The following is a 22,212-nucleotide window of genomic DNA, read 5'->3' on the forward strand; positions in this document are numbered from 1 at the left end:
ATTTTTTTCATAAACTCTGTCTACCCAATCCAAAAAGCTTTTATGATTCAAACATTTTGGTGTCTTTTCCTTAGCCACGTCAAAATGTGTGATATCACAGTCACTGGTCCTTTAATGCTCTCCCACTTCTACCAGGAATACCTGACTGGCTTCGTTCCCCACGTGAGGCCCAGCGCTGCACTGCCCATTGTTGTATCTGCTCTATGTTGATATAAGAAGGTCTCGGGAATAAATTTCAAAGCACCTGCTCCCCCTTAAGAAGTTATCACTACCATAATGAATGTTTGGAATTGAAATGCCTGAATATAGTCATCCTATTATTGTTTTTACACACCTCAATAACTTGGTTATATACCTACTCCCGTACTTTCCTTTATCTGGGGTTCGACAGTGTATCCCAAGCAGTGTTTCTGTCATGGTTTTGACACTGAGCTTTAACCACCAAACCGCATTAAATGATCCTTTCAAGATATCGTCCCTTCTTAAGCCAGTAACTAAATCCATAATTTATAAGGCAACACCAACTCCTATTTTACCCTCTCTCCTGCCCTGACTATAGTTCTGTTAACACAGAATATTGAGTTGTCAGCCATGACCTCCCTCAGACACATCTCTGTAATGGTAAAAAGGACACACTTCCACATATCATCTCGTTTCCTTGTCATATCTGTCTGTCTAATAATATTCCCAGCATTAAGGTAAAGCACATCCAACCTGGAATATATTACCTGGAATACTCTGTATCTCGGAGTTCTTCAGTCATTCACTGTTGGTTATCAAGCTGCCTAATTCATAAACCAAAACTGAAACTCTGGGACTGAATGAATATTTGTTGAGTTGTAATTTCGTTTTTACTAAAAGTGTTCATCAAATGCAGCTTTTCAGAACTGAACAGTCAGCTCTAAATACAACGGGTTTCCGCTGATTAATTACCTGCTCAGTGTGCAGAGAGGACAGCCCTCAGTAATGGGCAACGTGAGGACTGCAGATCCTGGTGATCAGAGTAGAAAAGTGTGGCGCTGGCAAAGCACAACTATTCAGGCAGCATCTAAGGAGCAGCAGAGTCAAAGTTTTGGCACTCCGCCCCCCCCCCCCCTCATGAGAAAGGCATTTGTGCCTTCCCAAGTTTGCCATTCCATAATACACAGGATATTGGGAACCGTACTTGCTCAGGAAGGCGGCACTGTACAGAGCCCTGAAATGGAAAGCCGTCAATCAGTTGGTTGGACAGGGAGTAAACAAGTTGAGGTGAAATACAGACTGATTGAAGTACAAACATAAGGATAGATAAATCCCTCAGCCAGACAGCAAACACCCTAAGATACTACAGGAAGAGAGGAAAGAGATTTCTGCGCTTTTGGCGATGGTCTTTGCGTCTTCACTCTCTATTTGAGTAGCGTCGGTTGATTGGAGTGTGGCAAATGCTCGTCCCTTGTCCAGGCAAGGGAACAGGGATTGTCCTGTGAATGACTTACCAGTCAGCCTTACATCAGTATTGGCTAAAGTATTGGAGACGATTCTGAAAAATCAGAGTTTGATTAGAAACAGTCAGCATGACTATGTGAGGGGCAGGTCATACCTCACAACTCTTATTGGATTCTTTGAGGATGGGATTAAACATACTGAAGGAGGAAGAGCAGTGAATGCGGAGTGCATCGATTTTAACAATTTGATAAGCTTCCCCGTGGTAGTTTCATTCAGAAAGTAAGGAGGCATGGCATTCAGGGAGACCTATCCGTCTGGATACAAATTGGCTAGCCCATAGAAGACAGAGGGTGGTGGTAAATGGCAAGTTTTAAGTGTGGAATTAGGTGAGCAGTGGTGTTACGTAAGGATCGGTTCTGGGACCTCTGCTGTTTGTGATTTTAATAAATGACTTGGATGACGAAGTGGAAAGGTAGGTTAGTAAGTTCCATGATGTAACACCGGTTGGTGGAATTATGGATAGTGTAGAGGGCTGTTGTAGTTTGCAACAGGACATTGACAGGATGCAGGACTCAACTGCTTAGTGGCATATGGTGTTCAATGTGGAAAAGTGGGATGCGATTCATTTTGGAAGGTCGAAGTTGAATGCAGAATGCAGGGTTAGAGGCAGGATTCTTAATTTGTGGAGGAACGGGGGATCATATGGGCCATGGCGTAGCTCCCACAATGTTTCTACATAGGTTCATAAGGTGGTTAAGAAGGTGTTTGATGTGTTCATTAGCCGATGGATTGAGTTTAAGAGCTGGAAGGTGATGCATCAACTATATGGAGCCCTGGTGAGACCACACGTAGAATATTGTGATCAGTTCCGATTGCCTCATTATAGGAAAGATGAGGAAACTTTGATGAGAGTGCTGAGGAAATTTATCAAGATGCTGCTTGGACTGGAGGGCATGTCTTGCAAAGAAAATTTGAGGGAACTGGGGTGTTTTCCTCATTGGAACGAAGAAGAATGGAACGTGACTTGACAGCGGTGTACAAGATGATGAGAGGCATTGATAGAGTGGATAGCCAGAGACTCTCTCCCAGGGTGGAAATGGCTATCTCGAGGGGTTATGATTTTAAGGTAATTGGAGGAAGGTTTAGGGGAGATGTCAGAAGTAGGTTCTTTACACAGAGAGTGGTGGGTCTGTGCAATGATCAGCCAACAGTTGTCGTAAAATGAGCTATATTTGGGATATTTAATTGGATAGGCACATGAATGATAGTATAATAAAAGGTATGTAGGTGAGTATGATCTTAGAGTACACAGAACATAGAACATAGAAAAATACAGCGCAGTACAGGCCCTTCGGCCCTCGATGTTGCGCCGACCGAAGCCTACCAAACCAACACTAGCCCAATAACCTCCATATGCTTATCCAATGCCCGGTTGAATGACCATAAAGAGGGAAAGTCCACCAGTGATACTGGCAGGGCATTCCATTAACTCACAACTCGCTGAGTAAAGAATCTACCCCTAACATCTGTCCTATACCAACCTCCCCTTAATTTAAAGCTGTGTCCCCTAGTAACAGCTGACTCCATACACGGAAAAAGGTTCTCACTGTCAACACTGTCTAAACCCCTAATCATCTTGTACACTTCTATCAAGTCTCCCCTTAACCTTCTTTTCTCCAATGAGAACAGCCCCAAGTGCCTCAGCCTTTCCTCATACGATCTTCCTACCATGCTAGGCAACATCCTGGTAAACCTCCTCTGCACCCGTTCCAGTGCCTCCACATCCTTCGTATAGTATGGCGACCAAAACTGTGCACAATACTCCAGATAAGGCCGCACCAGAGTCTTATACATCTGCAACATGACCTCAGGACTCTGGAACTCAATTCCTCTACCTATAAAGCCCAGTACGCCATATGCCTTCTTCACAGCACTATTTACCTGGGTGGCAACTTTCAGAGATCTGTGTACATGGACACCAAGGTCCCTCTGATCATCCACACTACCAAGTAGCCTACCATTAGCCCAGTAATCCATCTTCTTGTTACTCCTACCAAAGTGAATGACTTCACACTTACCTACATTGAACTTCATTTGCCACCTTTCTGCCCAGCTCTGCAACTTATCTATATCCCGCTTTAACCTGCCACATCCTTCTTCGCTGTCCACCACTCCACCCACTTTCGTATCATCCGCAAACTTGCTCAACCAGCCTTCAAGCCCCTCCTCCAGGTCATTTATAAAATTGACAAACAGCAATAGTCCCAAAACAGATCCTTGTGGAACACCGCTAGTAACTGCACTCCAAGATGCACCTTAACTATCAACTACTACCCTCTGTCTCCTTCCAGCCAGACAATTCCTAATCCAAACCTCTAATGCACCCTCAATGCCATACCTCCGTAATGTTTGCAGTAGCCTACCATGGGGTACCTTATCGAACGGCTTGCTAAAATCCATATACACCACATCTACTGCTTTACCCTCATCCACTTCCTTAGTCACCTTCTCAAAGAACTCAATAAGGTTTGTGAGGCACGACCTGCCCTTCACAAAACCATGCTGACTATCCTTGATCACATTATTCCTATCCAGATGTTCATAAATCCTATCCCTTACAATTCTCACTAAGACTTTGCCCACAACAGAAGTGAGACTTACTGGCCTATAGTTACTAGGGTTGTCCCTACTCCCCTTCTTGAACAAGGGGACCACATTCGCTATCCTCCAGTCTTCTGGCACTGTTCCCGAAGACAACGACGACATATAAATCAAGGCCAATGGCTCCGCTATCTCCTCCATAGCTTCCCAGAGGATCCTAGGATAAATGCCATCAGGCCCAGGGGACTTATCTGTTTTCACCATTTCCAGTATTCCCCGGAGCTCTTTCCTACATACCTCAAAGCCATCCATTCTAATCACTCGTGACTCAGTATTCACATCAGCAACAACGTCCTGTTCCTGAGTGAATACTGACGAAAAGTATTGATTTAGTGTCTCTCCAATCTCCTCTGCCTCCACGCACAACATCCCACTACTATCCTTGACTGGACCGATATCTACCCTAGTCATCCTTTTATTCCTGACATACCAATAGAAAGCCTTAGGGTTTTCCCTAATGCTACCAACCAAGGACTTTTCATGTCCCCTTCTCGCTGGGGGAAGCTGTGAGTGGGAGATCGCCTGAGGTGATGAGGTTCTGTATGGTCTGGGAGATGATGGTTTGTTGATGGGGGTGGGGTCATGTTCGAGCGGGCAGTAGGAGGAGGTGTCCTCGAGTTGGTGTTTGGCTTCAGCGGTGTAAAGGTCAGTGCGACAGACTACCACTGCGCCCCCATTATCCACTGGCTTGATGGATAAAATGTCAACAGAACGTCAAGGGCCAAAAGGCCTCTACAGTGCTGCACTATTCTATGTTTCCAGTTTCAGCCGGCTTGTGGATTCCCCTTAAATTGTTGAATGTGTGAGGGAGTGATATGTATGAGATCAGGAAGCTTTGGAGGGTGTAAGGTCAAAGCCTCCAGTTGTGGTGTGCATTGTTACAGGTACCTGAAAGCCAGTATAATATGTGTGTTTACTTAGACCAGACAGTATACACAAAGTTCAGTTATTAATGTGAATTTGGATTGCCGTTTGCTGCTGGTTACTTCACATCAGTTCTACTGTGTGATCCATGTAGTAAATCTGACCATTCATAGAGATGTACAATTTTATTGTGATACTGGAGAATGTGAAGGTGACATTTAGTCGATACGGCTTTAGAGACACAAGGCACTGCAATAGACTGTCAAGTTGTTTACGTCTTCACCTATGCCTGGTCCGGGGTGCAGATATATGGAGTCCGGGAGGCAGGTCAGGTTTCATCACCATAGGTAACTTGTATGGTGTGATTCTGGCTCTCAATGTCAACACGTCTGCTCTCTTGGCCAGGCTCTGACTGAAGATGAATTTCAAAACCTGGTTGCTGGTCAGCCATTAGTATTTAACCTGGACAATATTTGTACCGACACTGAGACCAATGATAGTCTGTTGGCGGGATATCCACCTGCCCAAGGAAGGTTCCAACTTATTTGTTTTGAAGTGATGTTTGCCTGACTGCCCTGAAGAAGGTTAGAAGCTCTATGCACAAATTTTGGAACAGGCCACTGAGTCTCTCTGTATCACAGGCAGCTGTGAGGTCCAATAACACGGTAAATTATTTCAGCTAAATTGGAAGCAAGTTTCAGCGTAGCTCATTGCAAGATGTTGAGTTTACTGACCCCGAACAATAATGGGATATTTGCTATAGTTCATGAATTGGGCAACAGTAAGATGATGTAAAAACAACAACTACAGATGCTGGGAACCAGTTTCTGGATTAGTGGTGCTGGAGGAGCACAGCAGTTCAGGCAGCATCCAACGAGTAGCGAAATCGACGTTTCGGGCAAAAGCCCAAAATCAGGAATAAAGGCAGAGAGCCTGAAGCGTGGAGAGATAAGCCAGAGGAGGGTGGGAGTGGGGAGAAAGTAGCATAGGGTACAATGGGTGAGTGGGGGAGGGGATGAAAGTGATAGGTCAGGGAGGAGAGGGTGGAGTGGATAGGTGGAAAAGGAGACAGGCAGGTAGGACAAGCCCTGACAAGTCATGGGGACAGTGCTGAGCTGGAATTTTGGAACTTGAGTGAGGTGGGGGTAGGGGAAATGAGGAAACTGTCGAAGTCCACATTGATGCCCTGGGGTTGAAGTGTTCCGAGGTGGAAGATGAGGCATTCTTCCTCCAGGCGTCTGATGATGAGGGAGCGGCGGTAAAGTAGACCCAGGACCTCCATGTCCTCGGCAGAGTGGGAGGGGGAGTTGAAATGTTGGGCCACGGGGCAGTGTGGTTGATTGGTGCCGGTGTCCTAGAGATGTTCCCTGAAGCGTTCTGCTAGGAGGCTTGCAGTCTCCCCAATGTAGAGGAGACCGCATCAGGAGCAATGGATACAATAAATGCTATTAGTGGAGGTGCAGGTAAAACTTTGATGGATGTGAAAGGCTCCTTTAGGGCCTTGGATAGAGGTGAGGGAGGAGGTGTGGGCACAGGTTTTACAGTTCCTGCGGTGGCAGGGGAAGGTGCCAGGATGGGAGGGTGGGTTGCAGGGGGGCGTGGACATGATCAGATAGTCACGGAGGAAACGGTCTTTGTGGAAGGCTGAAAGGAGTTGGGAGGGAAATATATCCAAGTGGTGGGGTCTTTTTGGACGTTGCGAGATGTCGGCAGATGATTTGGTTTATGCGAAGGTTTGTAGGGTGGAAGTTGAGCACCAGGGGCGTTCTGTCCTTGTTACGGTTGGAGGGGTGGGGTCTGAGGGCGGAGGGGCAGAATGTGGACGAGATGCGTTGGACGGCATCTTTAACCACTTTGGAACGGCTATTGTGGTCCCGAAAGGAGGAGGCTCTCTCGTGTGTTCTGTGGTGGAACTGGTCCTCCTGGGAGCAGATACAGTGGAGGCGGAAGAATTGGGAATGCAGGATGGCATTTTTGCAAGAGATGGGATGGGAAGAGGTGTAATCCAGGTAGCTGTGGGTGTCGGTGGGTTTGTAGAAAATGTCAGCGTAAAGTCAGTCGTCATTAATGGAGATGGAGAGTTCCAGGAAGGAGAGGGTGGTGTCAGAGATAGTCCAGGTAAATTTAAGGTCAGGGTGGAATGTGTTGGTGAAGTTGATGAATTGCTCAACCTCCTCGCAGTCGCATGAAGTGGCGCCAATGCAGTCATCAATGTAGCGGAGGAAGAGGTGGGGAGAGTTGCCGGTGTCATTACGGAAGATCACTTTATAGTGAGGTTGGGATTGGAGCAGAGGGATTGGAGGGCTGCGCATTGTGAGGGTGAGAGGTTGGAGTGGGTGTGGGGGTAGACAGGTTGAGGCAGTTAATGTCCCAGTGGCAGTTGGAAATGAAGAGGTCGAGGGCAGGTAAAAGGCCAGCGCGGGGTGTCCAGGTGAATGCAGTGTTTTGGAGATGGGCGAACAGGTCGTCGGAAGGTGGGCAGGAATCCTGATTGTGAAAGTAAGCTCGGAGACGGAGGCGACGGAAGAATTGTTCGACGTCACGGCGTGTATTAAATTCATTGATGTATAGATGGAGGGGGATGGAAATGATTCGTTTGCTGAGGACTGATAGTTCGTCCTCATTGAGGGGAATGTCTGGAGGGATGGTGAAAACTCGACAGGGCTGGGAGCTGGGATCTGGTGTGGGTGTGGAGCTGGGAGTGGGTACGGAACCAGTAACTAGAGTGGGCGCGATTGTGGGGGAGAATGTGGGTGACCACCCTGGCCGACCCACAAGCCTGACCACCCTGGCCGACCCATTGCCTCAGCATGCTCCTGCACCACTGAACTCATCTCTTCCTACCTCGACACTGTCCTACCCGCCCTAGTCCAGGAACTCCCACATACGTTTGAGACACTACCCACGCCCTCCACCTCCTCCAAGACTTCCGTTTCCCCGGCCCCAAACGCCTCATCTTCATCATGGATATCCAATCCCTTTCCATCTCCATCCGCCATGACTAGAGCCTCCAGGCACACCGTTTTTTTCCTCTCCAGACGTCCCCAACAGTACCCTTCCACCGACACTCTCATTCGTTTAGCTGAACTGGTCCTCACCCCTAACAATTTATCCTTCGAATCCTCCCACTTCCTCCAGACCAAAGGGGTAGCCATGGGCACGCGTATGGGCCCCAGCAATGCCTGTCTTTATTGGCTACGTAGAACAGTTGATCTTCCGTAATGACACCGGCAACTCTCCCCACCTCTTCCTCCGCTACATTGATGACTGCATTGGCGCCACTTCATGCGACTGCGAGGAGGTTGAGCAATTCATCAACTTCACCAACACATTCCACCCTGATCTTAAATTTACCTGGACCATCTCTGAAACCACCCTCCCCTTCATGGACCTCTCCATCTCCCTTAATGAAGACTGACTTTACGATGACATTTTCTCCAAACCCACCGACTCCCACAGCTACCTGGATTACACCTCTTCCTATCCTACCTCTTGCAAAAATGCCATCCCGTATTCCCAATTCCTCCGCCTCCACCGTGTCTGCACCCAGGAGGACCAGTTCCACCACAGAACACACCAGAGAGCCTCCTTCTTTCGAGACCACAATTTCCCTTCCAAAGTGGTTAAAGATGCCCTCCAACGCATCTTGTCCATATTCTGCACCTCCGCCCTCAGACCCAACCCCTCCAACCTTAACAAGGACAGAACGCCCCTGGTGCTCACCTTCCACCCTACCAACCTTCGCGTAAACCAAATCATCCGCCAACATCTCCGCAACATCTAAAAAGTCCCCACCACCAGGGATATGTTTCCCTCCCAACTCCTTTCAGCCTTCCGCAAAGACCGTTCCCTCCATGACTACCTGGTCAGGTCCACGCCCCCAAACAACCCACTGTCCCATCCTGGCATCTTCCCCTGCCACCGCAGGAACTGTAAAACCTGCGCCCACACCTCCTCCCTCACCTCTATCCAAGGCCCTAAAGGAGCCTTCCCCATCCATCAATGTTTTACCTGCACATCCACTAATACCATTTATTGTATCCATTGCTCCCGATGCAGTCTCCTCTACATTGGGGAGACTGGGCGCCTCCTAGCAGAGCACTTTAGGGAACATATCTGGAACACCGGCACCAATCAACCACACTGCCCCGTGGCCCAACGTTTCAACTCCCCCTCCCACTCTGCCGAGGACAAGGAGGTCCTGGGTCTCCTTCGCCGCCGCTCCCTCACCACCTGACGCCTGGAAGAAGAATGCCTCATCTTCCACCTCGGAACACTTCAACCCCAGAGCATCAATGTGGACTTCGACAGTTTTCTCATTTCCCCTACCCCCACCTCACTCTCGTTCCAAACTTCCAGCTCAGCACTGTCTCCATGACTTGTCTGGCCTTGTCCTACCTGCCTATCTCCTTTTCCACCTGTCCACTCCACCCTCTCCTCCCTGACCTATCACCTTCATCCCCTCCCCCACTCACCCATAGTACTCTATGCTACTTTCTCCCCACTCCCACCCTCCTCTAGCTTATTTCTCCACGCTTCAGGCTCTCTGCCTTTATTCCTGATGAAAGGATTTTGCCCGAAACGTCGATTTCGCTGCTCGTTGGATGCTGCCTGAACTGCTGTGCTCTTCCAGCACCACTAATCCAGAACAATAAAATGAGAACGATAATCCTTCAACTGGACTATAATCTCTTAAATCAATTATTTTGATTCTATATTTATGGAACTAAAATATAACTCGTGTCAAGATTTTCTTACTCAGAAATAAAGCAGGTACATTTTATTTTATCGAAGAAAGAACATAACTCTTGTGGTAATGAGAATTAGATATTCAATGTCAGGATTCAAAGCAATGTTTTGCCACTCCAATATTTAAAGTGGTTGGTTTCTGGATAATTCTATGTTCAGAGTGAGCAGAAGATTGAACATACAAATAGAATTAGCGTTCTTAAACATTTATATATAATCAATCAGTTTAATTTCTCACTGAAATGTACGATCTTCAGCTATTTGCCAGCAATTTAAAATGACAATAATTCAACATGAACTGTGAATATTAAACTAACTAAATTATTTGTGTTATCAAATTTCAGTGAACAATAATTTGAAAACTTTCAATTTTTAGAATGAATGGTATTTAATATGAAATGTGGATAGTGAAAATAAACAACAGAGAAATGTCAAAGCTTTCCAAAGGGCTTTGTGCCAAAGCAATAATATATTTGTTTTAGTAACTGGAATACAACATGTAAAATATTTATGTTTGGAGTAACAATTAGACCTCATAATGAAGCTGACCTTGCAATACTTGCATTTGAAATGCTTATGCTGCACCAAATAATCAGATATTTGCGAGCATTTACAATGTGAAATAATTGGATACTAACGTTTATTCACAGCTGACACTTGATAGAGTAAAAAACTTTAAAGTACAGGACGAAGTCATTGGCATTATGTATGCATCAGCTCCAAAAATGTCTCCCAGCACCTCCCATACGCCAGCCCTCTCTCTGTTGCCCGTTAAATTAATAATTTCCAAATATATATCCAGTTCTCTTTTGAATCTTCATTCACAACTTTCCCAGTCAGTCAAGTCCAATTTGTAACAACTCTCTAAAGAAAGACACTTTTCCTTATTTCACTCCTCGCACTTTTTTGCTTACAACCTTGAAATTAGAAATCTTCCATGCTATAATGCTAATAGAGTACTATTTTTCACTCTGACAGTTTATTCATACTTTTGAGCACATCTTTGTCTGTTCTACTGCAGGAACAATAAGCCTTGCAAGAACTATAACAAACACTACAACGGAAAACAAGCAGAAACCTAGTCACCAGGATATATGAACATCAACTAGCCACAAAATACATGATCCCAACACTAATTTCTTACGTACTGATGAGGAAATACGCCACTTTGACTAGTCTGTATATTCATTCTAGGACAGGCCAAACAGAGACAAGCACAAGAATTCCTAGAAACATGGCATTCCAACCGGAACTCCATCAATAAACGCATCAATTTTGATGCCATCTCCCACCCTCTGACGAATAGGGCCGGAAATGACATCATCGACAGAGGAATTTACATGACCAACGCAAGGAAACCGAAACCCTTAAATAGAAAGTGGCAGATAACACCAGCACTTCACTGGAGGCTTACTCACTGAGTACAGTCAATGGAACAAACCAGGAACTGCCATTAGCTATTGCTTCAGAATATATCAGTGTTCATGGCTGCGACCACATAGAATCATTGAATGAAAATGCGAGCCTGCATCACCAAGTGTATATCCAAAGGCTTTTTGAATCGTTTGTGAGATGATCTGCTCAATCACCCGCTGAGGGAATGCACTCCAGCCACATGTCACCTGGGGCAGAATGGTGGCTCAGTGGTTAGAACTCCTGCCCTAGAGCGCGGGGACCCAGGAGTGATTCCAGCTTTGGGTGACTGCCTGAATGGATTTTGCACATTCTCCCCGTGTCTGCGTGGTTTCCTCCAGGTACTCCGGTTTCCTCCCACAATCCAAATATGTGCAGGTTAGGTGAATTGGCCGTGCTTAATTGCCCATTGTGTTCAGGTATGTGCAGGTCAGGGGTAAATATAGGAGGAACGTGTTTGCGTGGGCTATTCTTTGGAGGGTCAGTGTGGATGCGTTGGGCCAAAGAGCCTATTTCCACACTGTAGGAATTTTATATTCTATGTCTGTGCCACCCTCTCAGTTCAAAACAGACTCACAAATCCTCTCTCAATCCCCTGCCTTTCACTTTAAGTATGTATCCCTTTGTTTTTGACCCTTTGAGTAAGGGAAACCGCTGCCGTCTGTTCATCCTCTCCATTCCCCTTATGCTTTTGTACACCTGTACAAGGTTTCCTCCTCAATCTTCCCTGCTGCAATGAGAAAAGGAGCAAATTTAGCCCTTGCAATTCGCAGTTTGAATACTCATTTGTCTTGTTAAATGTGAGACGATGCAAATCTGAATTATCAGTGTTAAACTTCATAGGACATTAATCTGGATATGGTAATCATCTGTTTATATCGTCCTGTAGCCTAACCCTTTTCACTTCACTGTGAACCACCCAGCTAATCTTTGTGTCATCCCCAACATTAGTTATCATTCCACTGTTGTCCATCTTCCACATTCTCACCATCATCATTTATGAATATCACAAACAAACCTTGATTTCCTTCCTGTTCTCCAGATGTTATTCAAAGAAGAGGAATGAAGAATTCCAGTCTCTTGCTATTCTTATTTTGGGGAATTTACAAAGTGATGTAGTTAACACCTATTATGAGGGAACTGCTAATAGCGTTTTCGACACAGAGTTGAATTCACCTTTTATACTCTGCCCCTTAGCATGTCTTATTCATAAAGTGTGTACCTAATTTAAGATGAACTAGGGTTTGGCACCTTGCACTGGAACATTAGCCATTTGTGTGGCACTGTTCTTTGTTTCAATAGTCAGAGCTGAAGAAGTTTTTCATCTGCAGGATAGATACTGAGTCAATGCTTGTATCAGTGAATGTGATGAGGATAAGTATTCAATTAAATTCTACGTTATGGGGAAAATGCAGGAGATCAAATCATGTTCTCATGTCTACCTTGAATTGGAAGCAAATACAAATTGTTAAAAAATTTAAAAATGTACCATACTAGGGGAAAAAAATGTAATCCGCAATTGATGGAGATACAAAAATACAGAGTGAATGTGCAATCTGATCAAGAATCAAGTATAGAAAATGAAGTACATCAAATCGTAATTTTCAATGGAACCAGATCCCAATTTTCCTGAACAGTGATATTTTTCACCCAACCTCACATTTGCTAAAGCAATTTTTTCCCAGTCACTAATACTTCATTAGCCATTCTTCCTCGGCCTTCTTATTCTTTTCTTACACTCCTACTTCCCTTGCACTGCCCCATCTGCAGCTACATACTCTTCCATTGATGATATCACTTCACATCTTTCTTCTCCCACTCCCACTGTAAGTTGCACCAGTTCCCTAGCTGTTCCCACTTCCACTGGCAAATCCTTTCCGTTTTTGCTTTCCAACAGGGGTGATGGGAACTGCTGGCTTCTGTGCTGCTATTTTTTATCAGTGAATGATGAGATTGAGATGATCAATGTCCAATAGGAACAGACAATAGTGTGTGTCTGTCACCGTCCAATGCACCGTGAACATGATGGTTCTGTTCCCTATAGAGAGTGGAACTTTGTTTCTGTCTCTGGGTCACATGCTTAACCAAACCAGCCTCATCACAAATAGGACAACCCTCTCCTCAGAATCAGACGGCCATCCATCAGTTTTTCCTTAAACTTTGTGAGGACAGTGACCACATTGATCAAATAAGCCATGTTCTATTATTTTGCTCTTTACCATTTTAACCGATTTTCCAATGTTATTAGAGGTGAGATCAGAGTAACTTGCCTTGCATCAAAGTAATATTTGACTCATGTAGCATCATTAACCCTCAGAAAACTGTGGTTAACGGGAATCAGAGGAAATTCTGTGCTGGTAATTTCCTCAATGAACAATGAAACCTTCCCTAGAGCTATTGGGAATGACAAATAAACTCTGCCTTTGCTACTGCAATCCAAAATCATGGATGGATTTGTCTTATTAATAACATCATTTGTTTTCACAGTTTGGTCTAAAGTCTCAGAAAAGTAAGACCTTGCTGGTTGAGTTTCACCCCAATGAAATCAGAGAATTCCAATATGATAACGATAATTTTCTATTACTTTCTGTGGACTGATCGTGCGATGTCTATGCCACTGAGATCAACATTTTCTCTGTCCAACAGCATCTCATCAAATTGACTCAAGGCTGCACCATTCCACAATTTTACATCATTCTCCAGCTCATTCGCTGTGCTCGCCGGCTATACGAGTTCCACAAGGTGGAATAACTGAGAGATGCCTATGAGCCTCTGGAACCTTTCACTCCACCCATGCCCTGCGCTCTGAGCCCATCCCCTCCCCCAAGCCCACCTCCTGTCGTGTATTCACCATTCCTCCTAAACTGCCACGCTGTAATGCTGAATGTTCTGTACTCAGCAAAGTTCTCAGCTTTATTACTCTGCGCCCCCTTTAATGAATTGCAGGAACGACATAATGTTGAACTCCTCTTCCACTGTCTTCTCCACGGTGTCCAGTTGTTTGGGCAAGAGTCCACTCCCCATCCCAAAGACCCTTCCCCCAGCTCCAACACTCTCCCTCCACCTGGACCCATTCCTCCGCTGTTTACTTTGACTCAATCTGTTATTTGAGAACTTTCAATGTGACACTGGTGGTTTTAAATTCTCTGCATCCCCCTCACCCTCTCCCACGTATCACTGGTCACCTATCACCCTCTAAACAGACTATACGCTGTATGCTTCGATCCAACCCTGACTGTGTTATTCAGCCTGTTCCGATAAGGGTGCTGCTGCTGTAGTCTGGTAGACTCATCTCTCCATTTCAGAGGCTGAGTGCCAGCTCTCAGATACTTGTACACATCACCTGCTCCTCCATAACCCTGCCATGGCACATCAGGCCATTTTATTATCTAAATCTGAGAACATTTCATCTGGAGATTCCCACCCACTCGCCCGCACGTAACAGTCCCGAAGCTGATGGTCCTCTGATAGCAGAGCTCGTTTTTATGTCACCTGAAAATCCACAAACAGAACTGTCTGGGCAGACCCATTGCTTCAGCCTGCTCCTGCCACACAGAGGGGGTGCATGGATACACACGTAGGCCGAAGTTAAACCTGTTCCTTCATGGGGTACGTAGACAATTTCTTGTTCCAGTTCTTTCCAGTCCCATCCATAACTGCTTCTCTGATATGTAGATGACATCATAGCTGCTGCTCCTCTCTCTTGTCCAGAATTGGAAAAGTTCATCGTTTCCAATTTGCACTAATCCCTCACTTTCACAAGGTCTATCTCTGACTCCTCCCTTTCATTTCTCGACATCTCTGTTTCTATTTCTGGGTATAGACGGGTCACTGTTATCCAGTATTAAGCCACCGACTCCCACAGCTACTTGGAGTATACACCCTCACACGCTGTTTCCTGCAAAGACTCCGTTCCATTCCGCTAGTTCTTCCCTCTCAACCGCATTGCTTCTGATGATGTCAAGTTCAAAAATGTGGCCTCTGAAATGTCCACTTCTTCCTCAACCGAGAATTCCCCAGCACTGTTCTCGGCAGGGCCCTCAACCAGTTCTGATCCACCTCCTACACTTCTATCCTCACTCTCTCTCCTCCCTCATGCAACAGGGTTAGAGTTCTCCCTGTCCTTACCTACCATCCCACCAGCATTCACATGCAGAAGATCATCAGTCTGCATTTCCCCACCTCCAGCGAGATGCCACCACCAGACACATATTTGTCTCCTCTCCCTTTTCCGCCTTCTGACCATTTCCTCCGAGACATCCTGGTCTGCTCGTTATTCACTGCCAACACCTCCCCCCACGTCACCCCTCCCCCCCAACACAGGTCCACGTCACTTTCCCCTACCGGAGTTTTCACACTTTTCCATTTACCTCCTCCCACTCACTAATGAAGGGCCAAACATACCTCCCAGCTGAAGCAGCATCCTACCAACATTTCTGACATTCGCTGCTCACATTGTGGTCTGCTCTACATTGGGGAAACTAAAGTTAGACTGGGTGAACACTTCACAGTATATCCAAACTGTACCTATGCAAAAGACCCTGACTTTCGTGTTGCCTGCCAGTTTAATACCCCATCCTGTTCCCTGGCCAATATCTCTGCGTCAGACTTGCTGCCGTGTTCCAGGGCATTTCATCGCAAGCTGGAAGAACAACACCTCATTTTCCATGGGCAGACCCTGCAGCAATTCAGACTCAAAATAATGTTCAATAATTTTCGGGACTGGACTCCTCAAAGCCCCCTACCCATACCCCAGGCCTAGTACTCACCCCCTATTGTTAGCTAGTAACAGTCTCCATTTACAGATATTCAGCCTCTTCTGTATATTAATCAACATTTTCAGGGCTACCATCCGTTCTGAGGAAGGGCCACTGAACTAGAAATGTTAATTCTGATTTCTCTGCACAGAGGCAGTTAGACTCGAAACGTCAGCTCTTTTCTCTCGTTACAGATGCTGCCAGACCTGCTGAGATTTTCAAGCATTTTCTCTTTTGGTTACAAATTACTGGAGATTCAACTCAGATAGCAGCTTTGCTTATATCATTCAGATCAGTCAATTTTCACAGTTCAGAAAGAAAAGAAAAAATCGATAGAGGGTAGCTCAGCAGGTCTGGTACTCCCTGAGCAGAATTAATCTTTGATTCCAATATGACATTTTCAGAACAGTGTCACATCATATTCGATATATTAACTTTGTTTATCTCTGCAGATACGTCCTCATCTGTGGCGCTTCTTTACCATTTTTAATTTGTTTTTCATGTTTCTGTATCACTATATTTCATGTTTCTTGGCAGGGCTACATGCTGAATTTCGTTATATGGGGACAATGTAGTCCTTTCCTGTTACTATTATACTTGGTGTGTTTGTGACACCTGTGTTACGGCTGAAATCTGTTGCTTCTTTAAGATTCAAAGGAAAAAAGAATATTTTCCTGATTATCCTGTAAATCTCAGGAACTCCACTTTGTTTGAAAAGACATTTTAGAGGTAGCAGAAATTTCATGAGATAATAGAAATAGATTATTAATGGTGGAGCACTCTGTGACCTTCGTTGAACTAGCTTGTCTACCCCCTCACAAAGGCTTTAGTTACATATCACAGAATTATTTACAGCAAAAGTGGGGGAAACTCAGCCCATTGTCTCTTCCAGTTTGGAACGACTATATCTCTACTGTTAGTCTTCTGCACTGTCCCCATAGCCCTCCACATTTTGTTATTAGTGTCTGCTTTTAATTTTAAGTATCCTGATGGATATGAACAATATGATCAAGCTCAAATTAAAAAAAAAACAGAACTTAGAGGGCAAGATCAGCAGGTCTGGCAGTATCTGTGAAGACAAATCAAAGTTAATGGTTCTGGCCCAGTGATCCTAATCGAACTGTATTCCCAATGATTAAGTGGTGTGTATATTAAATACAGTTCACTTTATCACATTTAAAATGATCCTATTCAGTTCATATTGTCATTCAGCATTGCATCTCTCAAATATTGGCTGTTTCGTTGTTGTGCATTAGATTTAATTCTGTCTAGCAGAAAGCGTGATGATGACAGGGGCATATCATTGTACCCCCCTCCCCCCCAACCCCAAGCAGTCTCCACAGCCACTATCCCATTCCGTCCTATCTTCCAGCGAATGTCATGATCATTCGAACCTGACTCATTAATTCATAAGTCTTAATGAATAAGTTCATTCTAATTATCACTTTTGGTTTCGACTGAGGCCAAAATGCGTAAAAAAGTACGGTTTTACACAAATAAAACTGCATTTAGAAGTTTGTCAATTTGTATAAATAAATTACTGAAGCATATTCCCTAGTTGCCTTATTAGAGCAGTGAGAGGAACATTCAGAGAAGTCCACACTTCCTGTCTATGTTCAAGGCGACTGTACCCAGAGACAGTGTGTTGGCTGGCGGTTGTTCCCGTGGAGGAGAGATCCGCACAGAAACAACATCCTGATTGTGTTTCTTTTGGTGGGTGGGGGGATTTGGGGAGAGATGGTAACAGAATATTAAATGGACAACCGAGCAGAATCATCTAGCCTACGAAAAGATAACATTCATCCTTCACCCTCACAACTGACTTCACTAGAGCAATTGGTGATGGGAGATTTGACCAATAGCCAGCAGTGTCGACATGTAGTCGAGTCCAGTTATATTGTGAACTGAATGTGCTGGATTAAAAGCTGGGACTGATTGCTCAGTGACTATGATTAATGTCAGTCTCCATGCAATGTAACTGTGTCACTGGAGGGTTTCCCTCTCCTATTGGTGAAGGGCTTCATTCAGTGCGCTATCCCAGTATAGGAGCAGATGCATCAGCTCCAACAGTAACAGAGATCAACAGCTGCGTAGACAGAGAGAGGACAGATCTGAATCTGAGAATAGCGGACTGGAACATTACAACAATGGAGAGGAGGTTTTTCTTGAATCTTTTCAAGTGTGACTCCTCTTCAGAACAGAAAAAGGATTGAAAAATGGGCTTTTAAATTCCTTTACCGCGGAAGAGGAGGGGTGACGGGAAACAAGATGATGCAGAGGAACAATGCCACTGACAAATTGACGTTTATTTCTGGTAAAAGAGAATCAAATGTAAAATGAGTATTAATTAGATGTGAAGGGGGAAATGGGTTCGTTCATTAACTGCAAGACAAACGATTCACAAACAGGGCAAGTTCATTGGGAGACCAGGAGAAAGAATGTGTGAAGAATGGAGACCAGCCATAATGCGGTCAGGCTGTGCAAGTATGGAATTGAATAAAAATTCCATCAGGATAGAACGTTCCAAGGTCGAAAGTGAGGTGTTATTCGAGCTTTGGTTTTGCTTCATTGAAGCATTACTGCAACCCAGGACTGAAATGTTTGCATGACAGCAAGGTAAGTTTTTGAAATGGGAAGCAATGAGAAGATCAGGGTTATTCTCACAGACAGAGTGGGAGTGTTCCTCAATACAGTTTCTGTTTGGTCTCCCCAATATAAAGGAGACTGCATTGTGAGCAGCAATGAAAGGAGACTGGATTGAAAGTGTACAAATGAAATGCTGCTTCTTCTCGATTATGTGTATTGGGTTGTTACGAAATAACAGATGTGTCCGCCATTTTATCAAATGTCCAAATTTATTTCTTCTTATATTTAGACCACCTAGTTCCACAGCTTGGAAAGTGTAAGTATATAGGTGCGGGAGGCCAGAGTTAATAAACTTGGATCTGGATAAACACAGCAGACCAGACAGAATCAGAGGAGCAGTAAAGACAATATTTTGATCTTGGACCTTTCGTCAGGACGGGTGAGGGGGAGGGGAGCCCAGAAATGAAGTGATGGGATATGAAAGGGCGGCGGGTAGGTATGGTGGTGGTAGGTACATGCAGGCATGAGGTTACTGTGATTGGTCAGTGGGAAGGGTGGATCAGATACAGGTGGGTCTGGTCAGTGAAAAGGGACATAGTATAAGGCGGCAGCCGGAGGGTTTTTGAATTGGCTTCAGTGAACATTGAGGCCATTAGTCTATCAGCTTCAAAGGTAAACTCTCAGGTGGTGTATCTCTGATAGTGGCCTGGCTAAGGATGGGCATGTTGCCGGGCGAGTGGGAGTGGGAATTAAAATGAATGGTAACTGGAAAGTCGTGTTGGTTGTTTCGTACAGAGCACTAATGCTCCATACAGAGCCTGATCCTGGCCCACCGAGCTCATCTCCAAATCCCAACGTTGTCTCCTCTATGTTGTGGAGACCAAAGGGAGACTAAGGGACATAATTATGGAGCATCGGCTCTCTGCACGCTTTATCAAATTCAGCATTCCAGTTGCTATCCATTTCAATCACTCCCCTCCCCTTGCTCATCCAGCGACAGGCCTCCTCCACTGTCAGAGTGAGGTCAAACAGAAACTGGGGAACACAACTTGATATTTCAGCTGGAGACCTTACAGCTTAATATTGTCTTCACTGGCTTCAAAATCTCTCGACCAACAGCTTTACCCCATGTCCCCTTTCCCTGACCTCACCAAAGCTGTGCATCTTTCCATTCGCATATCTGTTGCACCCTTCCCACTGACCAATCACAATAATTCCCTGCCTGCATCCCCCTATCGCTATCCCACCTAGCCTTCCACCAGCTCCTCGCCCCTCCCTGTATTTACTTTCCGGATCCCCTCCCCCCACCCCAATCCTGATGAAGTCTTTCAGCCTGAAACGTTGACTTTCCTCTTCCTAGGATGCTGTCTCACTTGGTTTGCTTTTTCAACTTCATATGTATTGGCTACATAGTTGCACGTTGAGACCTTATCAGCAACAGATTTTATTGTGCTTTTTATACATTCCTTGACTGTTTACTGACAAGCTTATCTCAACATTCTCACAAAAGGATCTAGGAAACAGTTTTTTTGTCACTAGTGCTCCTGTCTGCTTCGAACTGATTTCCTTTGTTTTAACGCGCAATGGCATTGTAATTGTAACTCTTATTATGCTGTAGCTTAACCACACCATTTCCAATACGCTTCACAACTTCCTTGTTCTTATACTCCACACATCCATTCATAAACTCTAAGATCCAATAAGTCCTTCTATAATTTCCTGTCTTCTGTGTCCCTCTCTCCTTAAATGGGGAGGTTACATTTACCAGTCCTCCCTCACTCCAAAGTTTCCTGAAAGATCACCAGCAATGCCTCTACAATCACCTTCAATATCTCTTTAGAACTACCAGTTGTTGTTCAACTGGTCTCGCTGATTGATTCAACTTCACCTACCACAGCGCCTTCTCCTTACTGAAGTCAGTATACACACCTCTATACCCTGACTGTCTTGATACACTCACTCACACACACAGACACATACACACACGCACAGAGACACACATACACAGATACACACACTCTCTCAATCGCAGGCACACATACAGACACACACACAGTCACACAGACACACTCACACAGACACACACTCACTCACACACACAGGCACGCATACTTTCGCACACACAGACACACACACTCACACATACAGACACACACACTCACACAGACACACACACACTCACTCACACACACACTCACACAGACACACACAGACAGACACACACGCACTCACACACAAAGAGACAAACACACTTTCCCAAACTCAGACACACACACAGACACGCACACACTCACACACGCAGACACACACACAGTCACACACACATTGACACACACACACTCTCTCTCACACACACACAGATCAATCATTGTTCGGCCATTCCATTTCAAATTATCCTGTTTCATTTACATTCTCACTTGCTATTCCTTCTTCTGAATATATCTGTTTCTTTCGCTACATTTGATTTTATTCTCTCTGTCAAGAAGACATTGGGGACAGGGGGGGTGTCACTTTACTCCTCATCAGTCTCCATAGTCACTGTCTTCTATTCCTTTCTGTTTCTTAGCCCATGAAAAGTACATACTGTGTCTGACCCTTGAATCCCGATAAACATGTTTTTTTAGATTCCTACAGTATGTAAACAGGCCCTTCGGCTCAACAAGTCCACATCGACCCTCCGAACTGCAGCCCACCTAGATCCATTCCTTTACCCTCGATTCACCCCTGACACTGTGGGCAATTTAGCATGGCCAATTCACCTAACCTGCATATCTTTGGACTGTGGGAGGAAACCGTAGCACCCAGAGGAAACCCACGCAGACACGGCGACAATGTGCAAACGCCAGACAGACAGTTGCCCAAGGCTGTTCAGTAAACAAAACATTTACCTTTGGGCTAAGGCTACAACAAATCTAAAAAAGAAACGGCATACAACTGTGCAATAAGATGTTTGCACCTTTGCAAGTAAATTATTGAATTACATTGTGTAAACGATAATTAACTGATAAAAGGTATAAGAGTATAATCCAGCAACAGCCGTAGCACTTCAAGAGAATAACATGCAATTACATTTAAACTTGAGGATTATGGACTAACATTTATTATGTCCGGAAAAAAGATGGTGATTTGGTGAGAAATTGCATTTTCCCCATGATATGTAATTCCCAGTAGTTCACGTACCAGTGTGGAGACCCCATGTTGGTTGAGAGGGAGCGCCAGGCTCTGAATGAATTCTCACTGTCTCAATGTGCAGCTGGTGTGTGTCTCTGCACTGTTCATAAATCTATCAGCAGCCTTAATGCCTTACTCCTGAAATAGTTCACTATTCCCACCACCTTCTGTCCTCTATAGGAGTACAATAATGTCTTCTCGGAGATAGAAGGCATTTCCTTGAGACTTCGCACAAACTTTTCACTTCTCACTTTTCCCTCTCACGTTCAGCAAACCAAGTTAAAGTGACACATATGTACCACGAGCAAAGGAACCAGGAGGAACAACATAGAGCAGTCTATCTGTGTAGACTCTGCTTCACTCTTTGTTATGTTCAGGCATCAAAGACATCTTCCTATTTCTGTACACATGGTTCGATAGGCTGAATGGCCACCTCCTGGTCATCTGGAAGCAGCTCAAGCACCTGACTTGGCGACTCCGGTTCCTGTTTAACATCTCGATGTGCTGACTACACTCCTTCACTCCTTGTGTAATAGGCAGGAGGGTCTGAATGGGCTATCCCTATTCTTGTCCAATAGTTTCAATG

The sequence above is a fragment of the Chiloscyllium punctatum genome, chromosome 34 (assembly GCF_047496795.1).
Source record: "Chiloscyllium punctatum isolate Juve2018m chromosome 34, sChiPun1.3, whole genome shotgun sequence".
NCBI classification, from domain to species: Eukaryota; Metazoa; Chordata; class Chondrichthyes; order Orectolobiformes; family Hemiscylliidae; genus Chiloscyllium; species Chiloscyllium punctatum.